Source organism: Peromyscus californicus, unplaced genomic scaffold, assembly GCF_007827085.1.
Source record: "Peromyscus californicus insignis strain IS unplaced genomic scaffold, ASM782708v3 Scaffold_11__1_contigs__length_118956290, whole genome shotgun sequence".
Lineage (NCBI taxonomy): Eukaryota > Metazoa > Chordata > Mammalia > Rodentia > Cricetidae > Peromyscus > Peromyscus californicus.
The window spans coordinates 34,527,840-34,550,968 of NW_026294402.1; the positions used below are offsets into that span (position 1 = coordinate 34,527,840).

The following is a 23,129-nucleotide window of genomic DNA, read 5'->3' on the forward strand; positions in this document are numbered from 1 at the left end:
ATAGGTAGTCTCACCAAACCCAACCTGTCTTGCAGTGACACCTCTGGGCTCTGGGGGTGCAAAGAAGAGGGTTTCCACCTTCTGCTCTTTCCTTCAAAAGCAGTGAGATATGAGACATTCTTTCACACACCAACTACTCCAAGTTTTTGTAGAAAACAAAACAAACAAAATAGAATTCTCTCTCTTGGTTGGAAATCTTTGATGTCAAGGATCCAACACTCTTTCAATAGTGAAAAATGGGTATTGAGAATTAATCAGCCGATTCAATTCAGAAGCCCCTAATTTTATAGTCAAGAGCCTGTGGAACATACGCCTTCTTCTGCCCTTTGGGATTGATTGGGTCCTTGACTTTGGACGCATCAGAGTCCTCGAACTTGAGTCTTACAGCTTCTTGGCAGTCTTGCTTGTTGGCCTTGATCTTCAAAATAAACAAAGTATTCTGTTGTCTTCTATCTCCTGTATGACACACAGGGTGGCCAGAACTCAAGGTCAGCAGGGAGGCCAAGTTTGTTTCTTCTGATGCACTCTTCCAAGGGCATTTGGGCTTCTCCTGGAGCTTCACTGTCTCTCTAGGTTGAAGAGTGTAGTGGCATAGGGAAACGTTTTATATGTCTGTAGCTGCCTTTCAGCATAGCTTTTGTAGTTATCAAAGACTTGGCTTTGAAGGGACCTTTGGTGTCATCTTGTTGAAAAAGTGCAATACTGATTTTAGCATAGCCTAGACCTCAGTCGACACAAACGATGACAGTTGGTCCATACAAACAACTAGCTGTAAATACACACAAACACAATCCCAATTGTTTTCTGCACTGTCTTTGTGTGTGTGTGTGTGTGTGTGTGTGTGTGTGTGTGTGGTTTTTCTTTTCTTTTCTTTTTTTTTTTTTTTTGGTTTTTTGAGACAGGGTTTCTCTGTGTAGCTTTGCGCCTTTCCTGGATCTCACTCTGTAGCCCAGGCTGGCCTCGAACTCACAGAGATCTGCCTGCCTCTGCCTCCCAAGTGCTGGGATTAAAGGCGTGTGCCACCACCGCCCAGCTAATGTGTATGGTTTTTCAAGACAGGATTTCTCTGTGTAACAGTCGTGGCTGTCCTGGCATCAGCTTTGTAGACCAGGCTGGCCTTGAACTCACAGAGATCCACCTGCCTCTGCCTCCTGAGTGCTGGGATTAAAGGCGTGCACCACCACTGACAGGCCTCTGCACTGTCTTAATGCTCCACATTATTATTCCTTTCCATTTCATCTGGTGTTGCGGAAGGTGCAGTCTTAGTATCAAAGAGACACTGGGAAAACTTGGGTTTACAATGGCAGACCTATTCCTCTAAGCCGATCTGGGAGAACAGAGACCCCTGGGTCAGGGTTCCCCCAGGAGGCTACAGAATCACTCCCTGCTGCTTTTGCAAAATGTAGCTGTATTAGAAATAAATTCAGGGTTGCAAAGAGACCACCATTTCAACTGTGGTCTCTGGACAAGACTTGACTCTTGATCAAGAGGGTGTGCTCCAGAAGAGCAAGCACAGGCTGCCTAAGATAGGAAGTGCACTTGGTTTTTAGTCTAAGGAAGGTGGTAACTGTGTCTCCCACCCCACCTCACCTCCCCAGCCAGCTCACAGAATTAGCAAATAGGAAATGGAGGAAGGGAAAGTGACTCAGTGTTCCAAGGAGAAAAGGCTCAGGCCATCAGAACAAAGTAGTGGGCTCTTGAATTAACAAAGGTTTTACTGGCTAGGGAGGATTAAAACATTTTTGAGTCTTCTAATTCCTTGTCCTAAACACAAGTTTTATAGTATTTGATAGGAAAGACTCAGATTTGATATTTCTTGCAGATGTGACCCCAGAGGCCACCCGAATTCCATCCACAGAGCTCTACGGTGTCCCCCCCTGAAATTGTCAAAATAACAATCCTAACTTCTAGAGCTTTTACCTCATGGCACACCCTCATCATTCAGAGCCACACGGAGCCACCTTAGGGGAAAACAAGCCTTTTGTCTGTTGCCTGTGGATGAATCCAGACTCTAAGTCTCCAGAAAGTAAAGGTTCTGCCTTATAGAGGCCCTGTTCACAGAGTTCAGTTCAGAACTTGGCCCACTGGTGTTCCTTCAACATCATTTAAATAAAATGCACCTGCATGTCTACTTTCAAAACCTGAGAAAGAGGAGCTCATGTCAATTTATGCTCACTTCCTTGTCATTCTGGGAGCTCTGACCTATCCCAACATGTACGGAAAAGATTGACAACTACCCAGCTGTGACTTTAAGAGCCAGACCTGACGTGCTGGAGAACGGGTTCTTACTGCCCTCTGCTGGCCAGGATGACTCCAGATGCTTCTGCACTCATGGTTCTTCCTGAGTTCAGTTTGAGCACCCCAAAGCCAAGTGCAGATTTTACAGGCCATCCCCTCTTCCACACAAGACTCCTGGGTCTTCGGGCCAGGAAGATGCTAGCCTGTCCCCAAAGTCCTCAGAGGATGCTTCTCATCCCCTTTTTCTGACAGTAGATGTATATATCAAGGAGCTAAAAATGGTCACTTCTAAAGTGAATGTGAACTGCTTTCCAGGGACAGGTCCATGCTTTCAAGAGCTCCTAGGGATGGACAGAGAGACTGAATTTTTGGGTCAGTCACTCCTCTGAATACAATAGACCCCTTGAAGCCTCACATTGTTGGCATTCCATGGATGTATGCCCCCTGCCTGGAATTGGAAACTGAGCACAGAAACCAGGGGTTGAAAAAAAAGATAACTCTCCCCCTGTGTCTGTAAGATGTTTCTGGATTTCTTTTCCTTTAAATATATTGGGGGAGGGGGAGGCACTACAGCAGAAAGCTGCTAGGGAGACACCTCACGGGTTCTGCAGCGACTCCCCAGCATCAGGACCAGGGTCTGCCACATCACTGTACACTTGATGAATGAGTGAGTTGAGCCCTAAGGAAAACATACTTTTAAGGAGAAATATTTGTGAAATGGCACAAGCATGGCGATATATGGTGAGCCTTTACTTCGGAGAGAGCGTCATCTCTTCCATTTAAAACCCTTTGGGGAAGGATGAGTTCTCACTCATCTTAAACATTATGGAATCCGGGGCCTAGAAGGAACTTATTAACTCATCACTGTGCACTCATCTGATTCCATTCATTCATGGAGGAAAGTAAGGCTTCTGTCAGGCTGAGTCACATACCAGCACAGCCCATAGGAAGTTCAGGCCTTTATCCCTAGAACTTCGTTGTTACTACATTTATTTCTTTGTGCGTGTGTTTGTGTGTGTAGATCAGACTAAACTCTTGTCCCCAGACTTGACGGCAAGCTTTTACCTGCTGAACCATCTCATCATCTGTACCCATAAGACTTCCTACAGAGCAATGCTGTTTAATTTTTTATTATGAACCTCAATAAGAAACACAATGCAACTGGTGTATGCACACACACACACATGCACACACACCACCCAAAGAATTTAGAGAAACACTTACTTTCCCATTTAATCTATCCTGGCTTGTTGTGTATTCTATTTTATTTTTTTCCTCTATGTTATTGTGGTTACAATTTGCTAAATCAACTTTACAATCGTAAGTTACAAAAAAAAAAAAAAAAAAACCCACTACACTATAGTGTCCTGCCTAGAATACACTCTATGCCTGTCCAAAGATAAAGTCTTTCAGACTCTCTGACAGTAAGGAAGCACTAGGGTGATCAGCCTCTTGAGGTCTCTAAGCTCAAACATACTGCTTTTTTGCCCTGGTGATATAAGCAATATCACTCCTATAAAGATTCATTTCCCTCCTAAGAGTCCTGTCCAAGCAACCATCTTTACCCTCCATTGTAATCACAACAGTGTGTTCCAAACACTGACCAGAGTCACCGCAGCAGCCGCTGTCCTTGAGGCTCTGAAACAAGCTGGTTGGGCTTTGCATCCCTATGCAAAATAGCATGTTCTTATCTCTCACTGGCCTTTCTGCCTCTGATCAAAAAAGCCTTGTGGGGAGGAAGAGCAGGGCCGCCTGAAAGAAGAGCAGAGAAGGGACAGGAAGAGGAAATGACTCTGAGGTCATCGGTTATGTGAGTGAATGTGTACGAACAGATGTACTGCTGAGTGGTCTAAAACTGGCTCTCTCTCTCTCTCTCTCTCTCTCTCTCTCTCTCTCTCTCTCTCTCTCTCTCTCTCTCCCTCCCTCCCTCCCTCCCTCCCTCCCTCCCTCCCTCCCTCCCTCCCTCCCTCCCTCCCTTCCTCTCCACCCCCCCCACACATACTCACTTAGAAGGCTGTAAGACATTTTCCTCTTTCCTTACTACCTTGCCATTTTCTCTGTTATCTCTTACCCCAGTTTCTTCTGTCAAACCCCGCCCCTCCTGATTTTGAAACTCACTATGGAGAGCGGTTTCTTGGCTTTCTCTCATCTAGCCGAGAGGTTGGAGCTTTCTGCTCCGAGTTGAGCTCCTACTTTCCTGCTGAGACTCAGCAAGACAGAACTTGGCCGGAGGGTGCCTTGTGGTGGCCAGAGCCTGACAACACAGCAACCGAGTACAGCCCCCTTCCTCCCTGACACCAAGCAGAGAGAGCATCCAGCATTGGCAGTGCACCGCAGTCTTGGAGTAGTGCAGACTCTGTGGGCTGTCCACCCCTTACCAATGAGCCTAGCCAGGCTGCAAGGCAGAGAAGTGAAAAGGAGGAGCTGGGAGAGGGGAGGGGGAACAACGCCTCGGAGATGGATTTGCTGCTCTTTTTCTCAGCTGTTGGGTTCCAAACCTGGGGTTCTGCTCCTGAAAGAGAGTGTGGAAGACAGGAGAACACCAGGCTAACTCTACCTCTGCTACCAATGTGCCCTGTGACCATGGGTTAGTGAATTCAGTTCTGTGACTCGCGGTGCTGTGTGACTTAGAGTCTGTGACTTAACTTCTCTGGCTCACCGTTTATTGCATTTTAGGGTGGGATATGGGACTAGGTTTTAAAACAAACAATTAAGCTGGGTGTTGGCACCTGGCACTTAAGAAGCTGAGAAGGGGGACTTGGAGTTTGAGGACAGCATGGGCTGCAGAGCAAAATCACTGGGAACAAAACAAAAAGGTTTTTTTTTTTTAAATCAATTAATTGAAAAAAAATTGCTTTCTTGTACTGACTGTACATGGTCCATAGTAGCTGAGGAAAAACATCTCCTTTGAAAGGTGTTCTAACCAAGTAACTATGGACTATCATCATTTTGTAGCATCCAGGGAGCTGACTAATCAAGACACTGAGTTCCAAAGACCACTCGCCTCACAAAACAGAGGGACAAGCAGACAGGGTGTGCTTCCTGATGAGAGGTCACAGCACCCTCCCACAAGCCAGCTGAGAAGATCCACCTTCCGCTTCCAGCAATCAGTTTGCAGGAGACAGCGCGGCCAGAGAACGCATTGTGAGCGTAACCTGCAGCGTCCACACTGTGAGACAGGGCACAGAATGTGCTACCCTGGCTTGTGTAACTCCAAGGGAAGGCTGCAAGAGGAACCAGAGTACAAGAGGCTGATGGGATGTGTCGATTTTCTATTTAAAGGAAAAGACCGCACAAGAATGTCGACCGACTGTCACAGTAGGTGATAAAGGAAAATACGGAAATCATTACTTGGTAAAGAGAACCATCCTTTTGTGGAGGATGGAAGCTGTGACTGGGACAGGTTTCGGGGGGCTTCTGACACATGCGGCTGGCCACTCTGTTTCTCACGTGTCATTTCCTGTGTCTGCATTTTATTTCACAAAAGGAAGGCTTTAAAAAGTGACTGAGGTGGGCTGGGGGTGTGACTCAGTGTTAGAGCATTTTCTTAGTAGGTGTGAGGCTATGGGGTTGGTCCCTGAACACACACACACACACACACACACACACACACACACACACACACACACTCAGAGGTTGTGTGCCTTAAATACATTCAATAAAAGAGCTAGAGTAGAAAAGGCAACTTTCTTCTTCAAAGAGCTGGATGTTGGCATTCTGAAATTCTAAATTTGGAAAATTCCAGCCATTGTAATTGTAAGATTACAATGGATTGGAGGGAGGAAAGGGAGCAGAAAAACCCGTGTTGTTCTGGAGGGCAGAGCCAGGCTACGCAGGGCTGGGAGTCCCTACTCTGCCACCTCCTTGCTGCGACAGAGGAAATCCAGCTCTTCCAATCCATTTTTCCTCTCTAGCAAGTGGAGCTGATCATAGTTCCTGCCTGTGGTGACAGCTAAATAAGACACATGCTCCTCTGGTCTCAGAGTAGGCTGGCTCCATACAAGTTGGTTGTAATTATTACTGTGATTACATTTGTTACTCTTCTCTACTTATTTCCAAGGACAAGAAGGCTCCTTATTGTCCTCTATGCATTTCTAAAATTTCATTATTTGATTTTGTGTGTTAGCGAAGAAAGAAAACCACCTTTAATAGAAGAGCCCTTCCTTATATGGAAGTCAATAAGATCTTTACAGGAAAATTCCCAGAATCCATTAAACTTCATTAAGCTAAACTTTCCTAAGGATCTAATACACTGTTTGGTGGTACATGGGCTTCTCACCAAGATTCTCACTAAATGGGTGTGATATAGTTCTGTTTTCAAAAGGTTATAAACTTCTAGGGAGGGTTGTGTGGTTTGACTGGTTTTCCCTATAAGTACGTGGTGAAACTTAATTGCCATAGTAATAGTAGTAGATGGACACTTTTGAAAAGGGGTAGACCATAAGGGCTCCACCCATGGGTGGCACCGGTGCCAGTGTAAAAAGGAAACTTCAGAAATTGCTCAGCCTTTCTGTCTGGTTCTTCCACTCATCTGCCTATGATAGTAGAGTTTTTCCTCTCCAGTACAGTGTTCTCTCTCTTTTTTTTTTTCTTTTTTTTTTTTTTTTCCCGGAGCTGAGGACTGAACCCAGGGCCTTGTGCTTGCTAGGCAATCACTCTACCACTGAACTAAATTCCCAGCCTCCAGTGTTCTTAAATATGTAATTCCATAGGTCAAAGTTGCAGCTAGAGTTTTTTTATAGTTATTTATTTATTTGTGTGTGTGTATGTGTACGTACGTACGTACGTTACAGCATAGGTGTAGAGGTCACAGAATAACTCATGGGAGTTGGGTCTTTCCTTCTACTGTGCCATTTCCCAGAATTGAACTCAGATCATCAGGTTTGGTGGCATGTGCCTTTATCCACTGAGCCATCTCACCACCTCAGTTTTAATTACAGCTTCCAAGCAGCCGAGGTTGTACTTGGGAAGAATCCCTGCTGAGCAGCTTGTGCTAATTCCATCATGTACTCACCATATAGATTTAATTTCCATCTATGTGTTCTTCATTATATCAGTGGTTCTCAACCTTCCTAACACCGTGACTCTTTAAGACAGTTAGTTCTTCATGTTGTGGTGACCTCTCAACCATAAAATCATTTTCGTTGCTATTTCATAACTGTAATTTTGCTACTGTTATGAACCGTGAAGTAAATATTTGATATGCAGGGTATCCTATATGCGATCCCTGTAAAAGGGTCACTTGGTCCCAAGGGGTTGTGACCCACAAGTTGAGAACCACTGCATTAGCATGCTAGGACTCTTTTGGTTACCACAAAGAGCACATGCAAGTATCATTTCTTTGCTATGATGTTGTGGCTCAGTGATAGAGAACTTGCCTGGCATACGTGCGGCTCTGGGTTTGATCCTCAGCAACCGTTTGCTAAATGAATAGTCAACAACGCTAACATTTGAATAGGTACATGCCAATGGCCATGTCAGAGGAGCAGCAGATGGCGATTGACTTCAGGGGATCGGCCCACCGGGAAACACAACCCTGATGGGTGAATCTTGGATAGGCAGAGCCCCGAGAGCCTCAGCCCCAGAATGTTTCTTGTTACTGCTGGGTCTTTGCATGTTTGCCACTTCCGTTTTTCTCTGGTATCTGGCATGGTGTGGATGGGCACAGTGTGAATGAGAACCCCATTGCTCTTAATGCAGTGTGGCCATCTCTTAGAAATATCCCGTTCTCCTGGACATTTTTACCTGTGGATTGTTATGAAGATGATTTCCTCTTAGCTGTACTGTTTAACTGAAGCAAGGATTTTATACAATAATCGTGTTAATTTAAAAAGGATTTTGATGATTGCGGGTTTTTAATAAATAGAGTAAGAAATTATGATTGAGGTTCGTTTGGTGGAAAAATTAACACAGATAAAGGTAGGATAAAATGTTGCCCCTGCCCCTGAAAAAGCAGAAGCTGCAGAGGATAAAAAATAAAACAAGGAAGCCAAAACACATGAGTTTTTATTGAGGAGCCATATAGGCTGTGGCTTAAGTTAATGACTAAGAAAAAGAACTGAATCCCAGTAGCTCAGCTGGCTTGAATCCTTTTAATCTTAATGTTAAGAAATGTGTTCACAGGTTTTGGAGTGCATCATAGCTGAAACAAAGTTTTGAAAATAACTTAAGTTTAGACTAAGATGTTGCTGTCAAATAGCTTTGAGGTGAAAAATCCAAGAAGACAATCTAAAGTTTTAGAAAGGCACATAGTTGAGTGAGGAACTTGTTAGGGTCAGGGAACAAGAACAAAGCAGCCCAATTATCATTAGCTGACTCGCCTTTCTTGCTAGGATGGGTTGGTGACCAAAGGTGATGATTAATTCCTTGTGCCCATTTCTCCCTTAGCTTCCTGATTATAAACTGTTGATGAGTAGGTATGCACCCTGATGATTTAAAGTAGATATGACTGTTTTTTCACACATAAAAGTTTAGATTTGTGATTCTAAGATTTCTTATAAGATTACCTTTCAAGTTAAGTAATAAAGTGATTGATTCTTTATGAATGCAATATACAGCCTGCCAGTAAAAGAACTGGCTGAGAAAAATACCCTGCTTGCTTACACTCTGTTAATCTATAACAAGTTGTTTGGATGTGAATATATATGGAGTTTTGGGACAACTTGTTTTTCACCTGTAATACATAAAATAATTAATCATGTAAGGGAAATGGAAAACATGTTTTTTACCTGTATTCGTTATAATCATTCACTTTGAAAAACAGAATGTAACCACATTGTAATTTTTATATTGCCTGAAAGATTTTGTTGGGATATATAAGCTGTAGAGGAAAAATAAAGTTGGAAGAAGAATAGATTAAGAAGGAAACCATCAAGTGTGTGTGTGTGTGTGTGTGTGTGTGTGTGTGTGTGTGTGTGTGTCTTTGGCCTTACCCCCTCAGATAAAAAAGTCTTAGTACACTCACTCCATGGATCTCCTTTGAGCCCTGCACTGCTGGAGGCTGGTCCTCATGGCATTGGTAGGTACATGTATCTGTCACTACTGAGTATTCATTTCCAAATACTACAGTCAAGTTTTAAAGTTCTCAAATTTAAACAAGAAAATATGCCAAAGCATTGATTTGGTTTGTGCTGAATCATTTTTACACATTGCAGCTCTGAGGCATTTTATTATAAAACATTGATATGCAACTATAAAAACTAACATGAACTTAAAATTCGTCATGCATTTTCTTTGTTTTCTAACTTGACCTTCTAGTAAATCTTTAGTGTCACTGGTTTTGGCTGCCATATAAGGAAACCCTCCTTCCATCATATTTCAGAGTACAGTTCCTTGATCCCTATTGGAGGTAGATTTGGGTAGACTTTGAATTGCTTTGTTTGAGGCTTCACATGTTTCATGTCTATAAAATCTTATTATGGCCATGGCTCTGATTAGGCTTCTGTCTCACCAGAATCATGGTTCTTCTCAGCCCAGAGTCCACAGTTACCAATTATATGCCTTTACCAGAAAGCAACACAACCCAGGATAGTATCTTAAAAACAAAAACAGCGCCCTGTCAGGCATAAAACCTGTGGCCACATTGATCTTGATCTTCTTAGCTTCCAGAACCATAAGAAATACGTTTCCATTTTGTGTAGTTATTCCCTCTGAATTGAATTATTCCTTCCTGGAAGGACAAGAAAGACTCAGAAACTAAGGAAACTCATGAGGATCAGAAAGCTCATGAAATTTACAGGACTCAGGAAACTCAGAAATTTACAAGGTCTCTCCTCTCCCCTGGATTGTATAAGAAGTAAACAATTGTTGGAGGAGAAGTGAGTTTTTTGGTGGAGCTGTCTGCAAGTCAGGGAGCTTTTTTGAGTTGTCACTTATGCTGGGGTAGAATTTTTGGTGATACAGCTGTGAAGAACACAAGCTATGGAATGGAGAAGCTACTCCGTCTGACGAAAACAGCCTATGCAAACCAAGAACAGATTAAAGTTTGGCCATGTTTAGGAAGCACAACATGGTGGCATTGTGTGAAACAGAAGGGCTATCAATGTTGATAGTAAGACAGAAAATTGTAATAGAGGAAGTACTTGTTAGCATTTAAAACACCAAGAGAAAGAAAAACATTCGAATTCTTCACTAATAGCCAGAAAGATCCTAATTCCTGGTTTCCTTGAGACAGTATTACTTTACATCTCTGATTTATGAGTAACTGCTAAAAAGAAGATCATTTCATTCTTGGCCTTGTTCTTGTTTGTGTTATAAATTTATGATCATCTTAACAACAAGAAACCTAGACTCTCTATAAAATACCAGAGGACAAAGCAATAAGGATGAACTTATCAGAACCGTGTTTTCCCAGGATGCGTCTGGCCCTTGCATGGAGTTTGTACTGGAAAGGGAAAGAACTAGATGAAGATGAGAAGTATTCAGAGGTTATCTAGATCTACCCTAGGCAAAGGCAGAAAGAGTCTTGGCTGTGGTGCTTGCCAGTGTGTTAGGCCGCTGGACAGACGGCCCAGAGGCCCTATCCTCCTGATATTCAACTCCTGTGTATATTTAGGTCCTTTCCCACAACAAATGGAGTTGACCTCTGTAACTAACCAGAGGTAGTGGAAATAAGGCAGTCCTTACTCTAAGGTAAGGCTCTAAGAACTCCTCCCCCGCCTACTTCTATCATGTTATTAGGGCCTCAGACAGCCTTAGGGAAAGGTCCACGTGGTGCAGAATGAGACCTGTTGCTGCCAGTCCTAAGGTGACAGCCATGTGAGTTTGCAACTGGACACACTGGCCCCAGTCAGTGCCTCAGACGACCCCAGCCACTGAAGCAGAGCTTCATGAAACACCCTAAACTTACAACTCCTGCCCACCCTGAATTTCTGGAGGCTCTAAAACCCATTTGTGCAATGTGTGTAATGGATGTGTGTTGTGTGCACGTGCAAGCTGCCCTCGCCTATGCAGGTACATGTGGAGGCCAGAGTCTGATGTGAGTATATCCACCTCCATTGATCTCCACACTGTTTCTTGAAAGGGCTTCTCACTGACCCTGGTAGTCTCTATTTCAGTGAGATCGGTTATCCAGTGAGCTTCCAGAATGTGCTCGACTCCACCCCACAGCACTGGGGTTACAGGCGCATGCCACCATGCCCAGCTTTTACATGGGTGTTTGGGGGTGCAAATTCAGGTCTTGCGCTCACCCAGAACTTTAACCACCAAGCTGTCTCCCTGGTCCTCCATTTCCACGTTTTACCATCCTAGGGTTGGATAGGATGGTTTGTTATATGTCAGCATACAATAAATCAGAGAGACAAAAAGGAGAGGCACAGATAAATTTCATAGATCAACCTAGAGTAACCGGCATGTGAGTTATCTTCATAGTTCCTCTTCCAACTGTTGGGGGGGGGGGCTTGTGTGGAGGGGGAATGACCTCATATACCTGTGTCTTTTCATCTGTAAAACCCGCCCACCTGACTAAGATCTTCATGTCCCTGCTAGCATCCAGATTAAATGATTCCATTATACTGAGTGTGCTTATTAGTCACAGAGCAGGTTTAGAAATTATTGAATTATCTGGGGGGCTGGGCATGTCTCTGGCCTCATTCTCTTTCAGCAATTCTATCAGCTACAAAGGGCTTCCTTGTCAAAATCCAAGACAGTGAGAAACCCAGAAGCAAAACCACCATGGTGGCTGATGAAGACCCTAAAACCCTGGAAACTGTGGACAATGAGCCAAATACTTCAAGATGAAATGTAAGCAGAGACCACTAGACAGCTTGTGGAGTTCGAAAACTTTTCCTGTGAATTCTTTTTTTTAATTAAAATAACATTTTTTATTTAATTTACATATCGACTGCAGTTTCCCCTGCCTCCTCTCTTTCCCCTCCCCCCCAGACATCTGACACCCCCACCCCTACTCCTCCATCTCCATTCAGAAAGGGGCAGGCCTTCCATGGGCTTGAACAAAGTGTGGCACATCAAGTTGAGATAGGACCGACCCCCCCTCCCACCCCCAACCCCCAAAGCTGGGCAAGGTAAATCCAGCCTGGGGAACAGATTCCCAAAATCCAGCTAAGCGCCAAGGACAGGTCCTGATCTTACTGCTAGGGGCTTTACAAAGATTCCAAGCTACAAAATTGTCACACAAATGCAGAGGGCCCAGGTCAGTCTCATGTAAGCTCCCTAACTGTTGGTCCAGAGGCCGGAGCTCAGGTCAGCTGTCTCTGTGGGTTTCTGTCATGACCCCCTGGCTCATACAATTCCTCCTCCCTTTCTTCCTGGGGCTCAGCCCAGTGCTTGGCTGTGGATCTCTGCATCTGCTTCCATCAGTTACTGGATAGAGTATCTCTGATGACAATTAGGGTAGTTACCAATCTGATTACAGTAGATGGCCAGTTAGTTCAGGCATCCTCTCCGCTATTGCTAGGAGTCTTAGCTGGGGTCATCCTTGTGGATTTCTGGGAGTTTCCCTGGCACCAGGTTTCCCCCTAACCCCAAAACGCTCTCCCATCAAGAGGTCTCTTTCATTACTCTCCCCTCAGCCCCTCCCCCAACCAACCTCTGGCACCCAGCCCGCCCATCCCTCTCTGCTCCCTCAAGTTCCCATTCCTCCATCCCTGCTTACCCTCAACCCCAGTTTACCCAGGAGATCTCTTCTATATCCCCTTCCCAGGGAAATGTATGCATCCCTCTTTGGGCCCTCCTTGTTATCTAGTCTTTCTGAGGACAGGGGGACATTAACTCTTGGTCAACAGTGTGAACCAGGTGTCAAGGACTAACTCTTGCCTTTCTTAATGGAATCCACAGGTTGATTATGTAGTCACCTAAATCTTGCTAACCCTGAGGACGATCTCAGTGACCCACACACAGACTCAGGCTACAGTGATAGAATGATAGACCCTCAATCAGGGAGCACAGAATGCAATTTTAACCTTTGCTTGGTCAGATCGCAGATAAACGTGTGACCGCAGTTTGGGTTTGAGGCAAGTTGACAGAGTAACTGTGGACCTGAGAATAGAATCAATCAGCCTTGATTGCGTGGCTTCTCTGTGCCCTGGCAGGGAGAAGATGGTCAGAGCAGAGAGAGGGTGGCTTAGGCTGGATTCTCACCAAACACCCATGTACAAAGGACAAGCAGAAGAGAATTTGCAAAAGTGGGGTGGGGGTGGTTAGGAGCAGCCAGGGAAGAGGAGAAAAGCCAGGGATTAAACCCGGAAAGCACTACCGGCAGTCAAAGACACACCACCTGGAGACCATTCTTTCCATCTCATCTGCCGCCTGCCCTGCCTTCTGCCTCCAACCTGATGATTTGTCTGCTTTACCTGTGTGGTTGTTTGTTTCTGAGATAGGGTCTTCTGTAGCCCAGGCTGTTCTCAACCCCCCTTTGTAGCGAAGGAAGGTGACCTTAAATTAATCCTTCAGCCGCTACCTCTCAAGCACTGGGATTATGGGCATGCACCACCACACCCAGCGTGAAGAGGTCATCTGAGTGCTTCTCAAATATACTTTACAGCATCCTCGCTCTGGATCGTTGTCTTTGCTGCTCCCATGATCCCATGAGTTGACATGCCCTGCCCTTAGATCCATGAAGAGTTCAGGACTATACTGTTCAGCTCTCAGCTCAGGGGCTACCTCCTTGGGGAGCTCCACTTTGTCCTGATTCACTTCTCAGCAATCCCACAATAGATTATAAACTTATACGTTCCTTACTACTCCCGCCACACACACACAGCAGTGACTCTCCCTGTTTCTCAGTGGCATGTCCACACTGCATCACGTGGTACAGTGGTACATGTTAAATGTTCAGCTAAATAAAAACTTGAATAAAAGCATTTGATGAAGGAATTAAGTAAATGTGATATTAAAGAGGACTTGGTAATATTGATGAGAGTAATTTCATGCTTTCTGTGACTTGCATCCTGTGCTTTGGTCACAGATGTCTTTTCGTAACTTTCGTCATCTATGACATAAGCTTGGGTTTTCAGAATGCCTCCTTATAGAGCAGGGTTATGCCTGTGAGTTTTGAGAAATTGCTGGGCTGGCAGTCTTGAGCACAAGACTTTGGAATCACAGGGCTTAGAGGATATACCCAAAGTCAGCTCCATGCCTTGTGAAAGTGATCGTTTTTATTGCTGTGTTCTGTATCTTGTATATTCATTGAGATAACACTTTTTTTTTTTTTTTTTTTTGGCAAGGTTTCTCTGTGAAACAGTTCTGGCTGTCCTGGAACTCACTCTGTAGACCAGGCTGGCCTTGAACTCATAGAGATCTGCCTGCCTCTGCCTCCCGAGTGTTGGGGTTAAAGGCATGTGCCACCGCCCCTCTTCGAGATAACACTTTTTACTTCTTTGCTGGAAAATTAAGTTTTAGCTGGGTGATGGTGGTGTAGGCCTTTAATCCCAGCACTTGGGAGTAACGGGCAGGCAGAGCTCTATGAGTTCAAGGTCAGCCTGGCCTACAGAGCCAAGACAGCCAAGGCTACACAGAAAAACCCTTTATCCAAAAACCTACCGACCCCACCCCCTAAAAAAGGAGAAAAAGAAAAACAAAATTAAGTTTTAAACTTGGTAATGAAAAAAAATTAGTAATTTCAGGAGAAAGCCAGATATATGAGCGACAATCGATTAAACCAGGTCTGAGAAAGCAGGAGATCATGGCACCTCAACACTCCTGGTAGGCGCACAGGAGGAGGGCGCTGTTGGTTAGTGACTAGGTGGGGTGCTAAGATGCCAAAGGCCTCCTCATCTCACAACTCAAGCCTCTTTTGAGTCAGCTCATGCTCACCTGGAACTTGGTGTGTAGCCCAGGCTGCCTTCAAACTCGTGCCAATCCTGTCTCAGCCAGAATCACAGGAGTTAGCCACCACTTCTGCCTGTCTCACCTCAGGTTCATTCTTTAAAGAGTACTGAAGAATCACCCAGTGGGATGAATTCCTGTGAGTGGTGGGATTGGGAGTTGGGGGGGAAGAAGGGCGTATTTCAAAGTGTGTTGTTAATGTTGCCGTGTGCTCTGTTTGCAGTGCTGGCACCCGAGTCCCAGGCTCTCCCCACACAAGGTGAGTTCGCTACCGCTTAACTATACACCTCCAGCCGGAGTAAGGTCATCAGGGTGTGATGGCACACTCCTTTAATACCTGCACGTGGGAAACAGAGGCAGGTGGATCTCTGTGAGTTCCAAAGCCAGTCAGGCTACAGAGTGAGACTGTCGCTAAAGAAAGAAAAATAAATAAATAGCTTCGTAGGGAGAGAAGTCAGATATACAACAAGAAAGGCCAAGTTCGGGTTAGAAATCACATCTTTAGTGAAGCACTATTCCGCATGCTCCTGGGACATCTTTCTGCAGCACTGGGCAGCCTAGGAAACAAAGGAGCATAGCATCATGGGTCTGAGGATGGAATCCATGTGTTTGGTAAAGGGGCAATGGGCATGCAAGTTGGCAGGAAGAAGATGCTGGCTGCAGTAAAGGCTCATGGGATGGAGAAGCCTATAGACCTTGTCTAGAGCAGTCAGCACATTGGTCCAGGGTAGAGGACAGAAGCACACTCTTTATTACAGGCATAAAGAATAGTTATCCTATCCAAGAAGTGGGTAATGGAGATGGGGCAGAGGAAAAGGTAAAAGAATTACCATGACAAAACCATATGGATTTGTGGCTATTAAATAAACGTTGTAAATAGACTGGATCCAACATCACACAGAGAATGTCAAAATCATGGCAGTTGTCAGAATCCATAAAAATATCAAAAGCTCTCTTTAGGAAAGGGAAAATGCACTTCCAGAGATATTCAAGGACATATTGGGATGTTATGGGGGTTGGAGGAGTAGGAGGGTGCCTTCTGGGAATAGACGTTCCTCGGAGGAGCCTGGAGGCAAACAGGAGGAAGAGACCCTATGGAGAAGAGATAGGAGCACCACCTCTCATCAGCCCGAGAGTCTGAACTCGTTCAATACGATTAGACTTCTGGTTAATATTTTCATAGTATTTTATGTGAAGATATAAATATCAGAAATCTTTAGAATAGGTGATCTTAAGGGTATTTGCAAGCCAGCAGGCCTCTATTTTTTTCCTTTTGATGAACTGATTTGAGTATATGGTAGTTACTATTGCCTTTTTTTTTCTTTTAGATAATCTTATTTTAGAACAGTTTCTGATTTATGGGAACGTCACAAAGTGAATTGCACAGGCTCTTGTGTAGGGTGCGCCCACTTTGCCTTATTATTTATAGCACACTAGTAGGATATATTTGTCACAGCTGAAGCTGGGCATGATGACGAACACCTGTAATGCAAGTACTTGGGAGGCAGAGGCAGAAGGTTCAGGAGCCAAGGCTAGCCTAAGCTACAAGAGACCCTGTCTCAACAAACAAAAAGATATTCACCACAATTATTGAACCAGTATTCTTGCAATATCATTCACTAAAGCACATATAACATTCGGTTTGGCTTGCTAGTTGCCCATCTTTTCACCATGTCGTCTCTTTAGGTGGCACTTGACTGGCAGTCCCTTAGACTCCGCTTCTATTTTCATGACTTTGGTGATTTAGAAGGGTCATTATCAGGAATCTTGCCAAATGTCCCTCATTTGTGATTTTTTTTTTCACGATTAGACTGTGATTAAGTTTGGGTGGAGGAAAATCACATAGGCAAAGTGTTATTCTCAACACAGCACACCCAGAAAAAAAGATTACCACCTGACATAATGGCTTTTCTGATTTGGATTGGTTTGTTGTTTGTTCATTTGTTTTTTGGGTTTGTTTGTTTGTTTGTTTGTTTTCACAACTTGGGATTGAACGTAGGACCTTATGCATGCTGGTCAAGCGCTCTACCACTGAGTTACTCCCCCAAAATCATATGACTTATTGTTGATATTTACTTTGATACCCTGGTTGAAATTGTAGTCCATTCAGGCTGTTATCACAACATACACCAAAGTGGATACCTTTATTTTATTTTAATTTAAAAAGTTTTAATTACATTTTTATTTATTCCTCTCTCTCCCCCCTCCCCGTGTGTGTGTGTGTGTGTGTGTGTGTGTGTATGTGTGTGTGTGTGTGTGTGTGTGTGTGTGTGTGTGTGTGTGTGTGCGTGTACGTGTACATGCTTCAGCACTCTTGGAGAGAGAAGAGGGTAAGAGGACAGCCCATGAGAGTTGGTTCTCTCAGAGCCCTAAGGACTGAACTCAGGTCATCAGGCTTGGAGGCAGGTGCCTTCCCCTGCTGAGCATCTCCCCAGCTGTATAGCTTTTGAAAAACTCAAAAATTTCTCACAGTTTTAAAGGTGAAAACTCCAAGCTCTGGGTTCCAGCATGGTCAGACTCGGGTGAGGGTCACATCCGGCTGTATCTGCACATGGCAGATCTGGTTATTTAAATGAAAAAATGTACATTTTTGGGTCAAATATAGTGGTTAAAGGTTACGAGTGGTTTTGATGATTGTTTTTATGTATGATGAGAAACAGAGAACGCAACTCTGGGACTGGTGGTAAAATCAAAGCCTACTCCCAAGAGGTAAAAGAATGCATTACACACACCTCTTGCTTTATAGAAATGTATATAGAGGCTGGGCATGGCTGCTGTCCTTTGAGAAGCCTTAGAATCATCTCCCCGGGCACGAAAGGTCTTGCTCCCTGGAGTGCCCACCATTCATCTGCCACCCAAAGAATGCTGCTTCCGTGACTTTGCGGAGGTTTTCTCACTTCCAACTTTGCTTCTAAATACGGGCTGTCAGTGATGGTAAACACTGGGCCTCACGCACATGTGTGTAGGCACATGTGTCGGCAAACACTCTGCCTCTCTGGAGTCCACGGCTATCTCCTGCAAGCCGTGACTCTAAGGAAAACTGTGCCAAACCAGTCCTTTCCAGGGATCCTCCATTACTGTTACTCGTGGAACCAGACGATCCTCAAAATGCCAACATCTGAGTCTCCAACAGCTTTGTATCCACCAAACTTGGAAGCTCAGAGACTTCCTCCAGCCACACTCCACCGTTCCTTGAAAGGAGCGCTAACCCAAAACACCTGCTCAAAGCTCTCCGAGCGCTTCATGCCTTCATGCAAGGCTGGAGTCCCAGTCCAGCAAGCACTCAAGAAACAACTACACATTCTTTCCTTCTATCCTCATGCAAAATCCAGACCAAGGATGACGTCACTTCCCTCCCCTGAAGGGCAAGTCTGGCAGGACCGAGTATCTGCTGAACAATGCAGAGACAGTCCCAGGGGGCTGACAACTTTCTTCTCTTTAAGACAGTAGTAGTTTGAAAGCCACAATTAAAGTAAAACCCAAGGAATGGATAAGATTATAAGTGTTTCTTTTTAAGGATTGAGAGAAGGCATTCCCAGGGCCATTTGTCCCTTGTACTCTACCCTGGAGCCTCTTTGAAGAAGCCATCCCTACAAATCATCCCCCAGATCTGTGACATTAGTTAAAAATATATATTTATGTGTGTGTGTATGTACATATGCATGTATGTGTGTGTCAAAGGAAAACTATATGTGTAAACCTGAATTTATTCTTCTTGACAGTCCCATAAGGTTGATATTGGGATCCTACTGTATAGGAGAATCTGAATGTGAAGGAGTTTAATATTGTGTAGTTAGGTCAAAATCTTGAATTCCAAATCAAGTCTATCACTGTCTACAAAGCATAACACTGAAGACTAGGAAGAGAACCAAGAGACAGATACAAAGAGATGCATCACACATGCAGTAGTGTGCACTAAACATCAACAGAGACAAGGTCAAGGACTCCGGTCTCACCATACAATGTCACTCATCCCATAGTCCCAGGAAAGGCTTCTCTAGTTAAAGATGCAACTCAAGTCCACAAAATGTGCCTAAAAGATAAATTTCAGTCTTTGGAGATTATCAGGCTATGGTCCCTCCATGAAGAAGTCTGGTGATGGGCTAGAGAGATGGCTCAGCGGTTAAGAGCACTGACTGTTCTTCCAAAGGTCCTGAGTTCAATTCCCAGCAACCACATGGTGGCTCACAACCATCTGTAATGAGATCTGATGCCCTCTTCTGGCCTGCAGGCAAAACATGCAGGCAGAATACTGTATACATAATAAATAAATAAATCTCTAAAAAAAAAAAAGAAGTCTGGTGATAGAGGAAGAGGGTATCAATAACCAGCAACACATGACTCAGTCTGGCCCAGGAAACCTTTAGGAATAGAGCAGTGGATCTGGACTTGGCCACAGGAAAATTCTCATGAGAACTGGACAGACTTGCAAGTTATCGTGTTTCCTTCCTTTTTTTTTTTTTTTTTTTTTTTTTTTGATCCTGGCATGTGGCATGATCAGACACAAGACAGCCTGGGAATTAAACCCAGGTCTTCTGGAACATCAGTCAATTCTCTTAACCACTGAGCCAACTCTCTCCTCTCAGAAGTTATCGTGTTATGTGAAGTAAGCCAGCTTCACCAAGGCAAACTATAGCTGAGCATGGTAGCACATGCATTTAATCTCAGCACTTGGGAGGCAGAGGTAGGGGCATTTCTGTTTGTTCAAGGTCGGAAGTCAGCTTGGACTACATATTAAGTTCCAAACCAGTCAAGGCTCCATAGTGAGACCCTGTCTTGAAAGAAAGAAGGAAGGAAGGGAGGGAGGGAGGGATAGGTATGTGAGTGTTTCTTTTTAAAGAGAATGGGGAAAGGGAAACCCAGGAAAGAAAGAACCACCAGAGAGCAGGAGACTAAAGGTTTAGAAGAGGAGGAATTAAATCAGCAAGCATGGTAGATGCCTACCAATCCTAGGTAAAACACTTATGAAGAAAACAGCACTCATGGAACCCTTTAAAATGAGCTAACCTTAAAACTAGGGAGAACAGTGCTCTCACAGACCTATAGAGAAAGATAGTCTTTAATTCTCAACCATGAAGAGTTTAACATCACATACATTTCACAGATGAGGAAGCTGGAGCTTCGGAGGTTGGTAACTTGCCCAAAACCCATGTTTAACAGCAGCAGAACTTCGGATTCGAGTTAACATTGTTTAGCTTGAGAACACATGTACCCACCACTTAATCAAGATGTCACACTTCAGAAGTCTGGTGGGCTGGAGGGAAGAAAAGTAAAACTGGTAGAGAGAAAAAGATAGAAGTACGGAAGAGTTCTTAAATCCGAGTGAGCCCAGGTAGACACCTGCCTTTCTGAGTACGCCCATTCCTTACCCACACACTCTGCCAGGATCACTGTTTCTTGTCACATGCTTGTTTCCATCTTGCTCTTTGATCCAGAAGGCTGACTCTCAAAAGCCACAGAGCCAGCTCTCTTGCCCTCTGGCTTCTGTCTAGGTCATGCCAAGGGAGGTGCCGGTTGGAGACAGGAGGACAGAGGGAGGAGAATGGAGACAGAGATTTGCCCTTCATCTTCCGACAACATCTCTCTCGATGTTTTCACTGCATCTCTGTACCAAAGGCAGCAGCTTGAGTCAGGCACCTTCCACAGCAGCCAGAGCCTCTGTGCCGATGTGAGAACTTACTGTACCCTGCAATGTCTCTGTACTTCAGCTACACCTTTGAAAAGAGTCCTTCGAGTCACTCTCCGCCATTACTCCAAGTGTGCCATCTCTGGCCTGCCAAGCCACATGATCATATGTTCCCATGTGTTTTTTCATAATATACATCACATTCTCAACCTTCATCCTCTTTTCCATGTGTGTACACACCACACACTCAGATAACCAACTGCAAGGTCTTTGGAACATAAACATTGATATAAAAACTTTAAAGCTGAATCTTGGAGTTCAATGACACTTTAAAGCTCATAACTAAAATAATTTATGAACCGGCAAGGTCTAACCATGGAACTCAATATTCTTAGATTTTCTCAAATTCCCTAAAGAAACAAATCCTAAGCTCAGCTGAGATAGGTCCAGAAGTAGAAGGAAATGGAGCAGATCTGAAGTTACAATTAAGTTCAAGTTCAAAGCTCTTCCCAGTTCTGGTCTTGAAAGGGAGGCTAGTCCATCTCTCTGCTATGATTCAAACACTGAGATAGGAACCTAATTTAAAATATTAATTTGCTTTTCAAAAGGCAATGGAGGAAACGAAGTCCTCTGAACCACGGTCTCCTCTTCTCCCTCCCCGCTTCTTTCCCACTCCCCCACATACTCTGCTTTTCCACCATTCCACAATGCCATTCACTTCTTTTTCGAAGGTGAAACCACCTAAGTTTTACTTTTAATGTGTAATGTCTTCCTCGTGCTCTAGCGAGCAGCTCAGGACAGTGGGCAGAGGATCCTCTGCCCTCGGATAGTACCTCCCACCATGTGGGCACAGAGCAGTGGGAGCTGGTGTCAATATTTATCTTTCCAAAAGCCTCCAGTCCTAGCTGAGTGTCTGCAGCCCCATGGCCACCTTCTTCTTTCCTTTTATCTGACCTTCATTCTCTTCTCTTCATTTTTAACACAACAAATTCACAAAAATGCAGCAGTTCTGTATTTTTCTAGTATAAGGGATTTTTATTTGTTTGATCACACACACACACACACACACACACACACACACACACACACACACACACACAAGAGCATAGTCCCAAGATATGGTGGTGTGGTTTTTTTTTTTTTTTTTTGGTGTGTCTGTACACAGGTAGTGCTCCATTACAGCCCCACAAGACCCCCTCAACCCACGTTAGCACTCTAGACTACAATATTCCATTCCAGTCTGAACATGCTGACTTTTTAAAGATTTCAATGCGCATGCATGAAGCCTGCCAACCATACAGAGACCTGGCATTCAAGACTCTCAGTTTTGCCCCCACCCCCTTGGGTTGGCCCAGAGCATTACAAAGAATGGCCTGAAATCTCAGGAATGTAAGTCTCTATTTAGAGCCAGATCAAATCTACGCCAGGATCAGAGGTCAAGTCTTCCCCACCCTGGACCTTAGATGTAGTCAATGTTTAGTTCTGAGTTTCTGGGTCAGTCAGAAATTTTAGATGAAACACTGCACTTATTTTCTAGGTAAGGGCTTTGAGGGAACCCCCTATCACAAGCCTAGCTCACAAACCCATCCCCAGATTTATTCTAGGCTTTGAAGGTCTGTGGACACTAAAACGATTTTCCCAAATGGCCTTCACTCAAAATATATCTCATTTCCAAAAGAAAAACAACAACCTATACTATTGGACTTTGATTGTTAACCCTTGCTATTGTCTCAGCTAGATTTGCACACACGTTGTGGCCATGAGTGTTTACAGAAATGTTTACCTAGAGAAGAAAGACCCATCCTGAATGTGGGTGGAAACATGCCAGGGCGGGGGCCCTAGCCTGAGTGAGGAAGAGGAAGTGAGCAGAGCACCAGCGTTCCTCCCTTTCTGATTCCTTGCCGTGGACACAATAGGAGCGGCTACCTCATGCCCTTGGCACTGTGCTTTCCCCCACAATGATGAACTGGACCCCTCAAACTGTGGACCTAAGCAAGCCCGCCCACCTGCCTTCTTCCCGAGTGGCTTTTTGTCAGGTATCAGGGTTTCAGTTCCTATCACATTTCAAGGTAGGATGAATCTGGGCTCATCTCCAAAAGCTCCACACGTCTCTTAAGGTTTTGAGACTAATTTTGTGCGATATCCCAGCGTAGCAGAAAGGCATCTGGAGTCACTAAAGCATTGGATTAAATTCAGTTCCACCAAGAAAAGTGCAGCTGGGATGATGTCTAGGATTTTGCATGTCAGTCAAGGAAGATGAAGACCATGGTGGGGTGGTGATTGGGGACGCAACTTTTTTTTGTTGTTGCTTTGTTTTTTTTTTTGAGACAGGGTTTCTCTATACAACATTCCTAGCTATCCTGGAACTAACTCTGTAGACCAGGCTGGCCTCGAACTCACAGAGATCCGCTTGCCTCTGCCTCCCGAGTGCTGGGATTAAAGGCGGGTGCCACTACCGCCCAGCCTGGGATGCAACTCTTCT

General features: G+C 44.4%; 1 long non-coding RNA gene across 3 annotated transcripts in view; it reads left to right on the forward strand.

The window, feature by feature from the left end:
* The first annotated feature begins 3,948 nt into the window (after window positions 1–3,948).
* LOC128122012 (uncharacterized) overlaps window positions 3,949–23,129 on the forward strand; it is a 33,496-nt gene continuing 14,315 nt past the window's right edge. Inside the window, exons 1-3 of one of the 3 annotated variants that reach the window (XR_008222308.1) lie at window positions 4,503–4,825; window positions 5,194–5,556; window positions 15,245–15,280. This is a non-coding gene — a long non-coding RNA (uncharacterized LOC128122012). Of the gene's footprint in view, window positions 4,049–4,502; window positions 4,826–5,193; window positions 6,470–15,244; window positions 15,281–23,129 lie in introns of those variants that run through there. The other 2 variants (XR_008222307.1, XR_008222306.1) reach the window with 2 other exon arrangements.